Raw genomic sequence first — 2,921 nt, 5'->3', positions numbered from 1 at the left:
ATTTTTATGAGCTTCGAAACTAACTTCACATAAATCAAAGCAACTAGTGTGTGGCATAAATCATGGTGGACACAAAAGCATGCTTGCATGCCTGCCTATAAGAAAGAGTCAACTTTTTGACCCCTTGACCCATGTTCAGTCAACATTATATATATATATATATATATATATATATATATATATATATATATATATATATATATATATTTATATTTATTTATTTATTTATTTATTTCCCACATGTCACTCTCTCTATAACAATCTCTCTCTTCCTCTTGTTCATATCTCACCAACCAAACAACCTTGGAATGTTGTTTTCCCTCGACCCCTCATTGATAACTGTTGTGTTGTCATCCCTATCTCCATATGCCTCCATCCTCGTCAACGAGCATCAGAACGACATATGGCAGGCAGTTGGGAATGTTGCATGTCACCACCATCCTAACCCTTCTCCTCCTTCGACCACCACAGCCTGTCCATCCACTACAAGAAAAAGACCCTTTTACGACGCGCAAACCACGACACTCATTAATTTATGTTACGTAAAAGAGAGTGACATTAAAAAAGTGTCATCTCTTCAAAAAATTTAAGGATTTAGGTCACACATTATTGCGTGCCCTTAAATTAGTGTCTCATGTAAAACAATAAAAACACGGAGGGCACTTTATCTAAAATGTGCGTCCTCTTAGAATGTCGCTTTATATTTTTACTCAAAACGCACATTCTTGAAAGGGGGGAAATGAAATCCACTCAAAATTCTTAAATTTTTTAATGCCCCGCTTAATGATCCCCTTCATTCTCTTCTTCCCTTCTCTCTGCAAACCCTAATCACGATACCATGTCTGCTATACACCTCGACAACTCATATAATCGTTCTATAATTTTTTTCTTAAAAAATCGCATTCCCTCTCTCTCATTTTCACTTCCCTCTCTTGCATTTTCCTCCTGCCCTCTTTCCTCATCCTCAAGCTCTATCCACTCATCCATTCTTCTTCCGATGAATTTATTTGCCACACCAACAACTCCCGCCGCTACACCATCATCAGCTCCGGATAACCCTACCACCGACATGGATTCCTGGTTGAAGAAATCATTCAACCTTCGTTTTCATCGATCCATACAAGTAGAACAAAGCTCAAAAATGGTAGTAGTTCAAAGAGTCAATCTGGGTTCATAGGGTTTATTGGTATCAGGTTTGGGTTCATGTCAGCTTTCTAAGGAGCCCCAAAGCCTGAACCTTACATGATCAAGATCATCTACCAAGCCATTAGGGAACCAAATCATAGAACCAGGAAGATGTAGAAGGTGATTGAACTCGAATTAGGTTCCATTTCATTGACCATCAAGCTTTGGTTCCAGAATAGAAGGTAATTATGATTTAATTTTTCTTCTTCTTTTTGTTTCTCAATAGCTTAATATACACACTAACAAGAGAAAAAAAATTATTTTTTTTCTTACTTAAATCTTCCTTATTGATCTAGATTATGTTATCTACTTGTTGGTGGGATTTCTATCAGTTTCAATTTTAATTTAAGGTGAACTGATGAAGTGCACGTGAGGTGTTTGATGAAATGCTCGAGTGAGTGTAGACAATAATTTTTTTCATCTTTTGGCTGTGTAAAGATGAAGGTGGTAAGATAGGTAAGGATGGAACCAGTAATGTTTCATATACCTTGAATTGTAGAATTTTGTTTGGTGATTCACCATCATATGGTTTTAACTACCAAATATTTGTCCATGTTGAAGGAGCATTGAAAGTATAATTATTGTATTTCAGATGCAACCATTCCTATTTATCAATTTTTTTAGTTTCTAAGTGCTCCTTATCATGCAGGTCCTCTGCATCATTGATTCCAGTAATCATATCTTTGATGATATAAAAATATCACGTTCTCCTCGGTTAATCAATAAAAGAGAATATGACTAAAAGCAAGAAATTTGTGTTATTTACAAAGAAAGATTATTAGTTTCTGTACCCTTCATTGGATTTTCTGTTATGAGCTCTCAACCACAGGTACCATTACTTTGTAAACAAATTTAAGGGTATGTCATTATTGCATCATGTATGTCATTTTCACTGTTCTTATAAAATTTCCCCATTTGTAGGAGTTGCTTTTTGCATGTGCAAGGAACACAAGCATTGATCTAGTTCAAAGTTTGGATCATCAAAAGTTTTCCTTGAAAGTATTTGCTTTACAGATTGATAAACAACTACCAACCACACCTTACCCTATTATATTATCTTTTGATCGTGAGTATAAACAAATGGCAACCTTTCAGATAAAAAATAAAGATGCTTCATGTGAGGCTGTGTTCTCAATGACTGCAACAAAATGGAGGAATAAAGATAGAGCTTTGCTTTCGTTTGAGCATATAAACTTAAAGTATTTATTATTCTGTTTATAACATGTAAATGAATACCCTTAATTGTTTATGAACTACTAACAGTTTCCTTTGTTTTAGAATGACAGGTTTTAATCTTGAGCTTGAGCAAGATGTGATTTTAAGTCTGTTTGAGTTGTTTAAGGCAGTATCCTCAAGGTTCCATAGCAGAGGAATGCCACATATGGATTCAGTCCTGCTGCCTCTTTCCTAAAAAATGAGTGTTAATAATAAGAAGAGTAATAGGCTGTTAAAATTCCATCATATTTGTCTTCAGGTTTTTGGCTCTGCTAGTGTACTAATAAGAAGCGTAATATGCTGTTAAAAGAGACATGATTTGGTTCCAATGGCCTGCTAATTGCTCTCATTATATACAACATTATCATCACAAACCTACAAAATCTCCCCTTCATTTCTTCCGAAAGTTATAATGATGATGATGGTGATGGTGATGGTGATGGTTTGTTCTTGAGTGACGCAAACAAAGATGGTTTACTTTACAGTTTCAAAACATTGATCAACATGATTACACACACACA

The 2,921-nt window shown here is 35.1% G+C and overlaps 1 long non-coding RNA gene across 1 annotated transcript; it reads left to right on the top strand.

The window, feature by feature from the left end:
* The first annotated feature begins 1,067 nt into the window (after positions 1–1,067).
* LOC111880833 (uncharacterized) lies at positions 1,068–2,283 on the top strand. The gene is made up of 4 exons (XR_002846577.3): positions 1,068–1,367; positions 1,482–1,641; positions 1,835–2,014; positions 2,107–2,283. It is a non-coding gene; the product is annotated as an uncharacterized LOC111880833 (long non-coding RNA).
* Positions 2,284–2,921: the final 638 nt, after the last annotated feature.

The sequence above is a fragment of the Lactuca sativa genome, chromosome 7 (genome assembly GCF_002870075.4).
Source record: "Lactuca sativa cultivar Salinas chromosome 7, Lsat_Salinas_v11, whole genome shotgun sequence".
Lineage (NCBI taxonomy): Eukaryota > Viridiplantae > Streptophyta > Magnoliopsida > Asterales > Asteraceae > Lactuca > Lactuca sativa.
The sequence above is the reverse complement of the archived record's forward strand: the minus strand, read 5'-3'. Positions and strand labels throughout refer to the sequence as shown.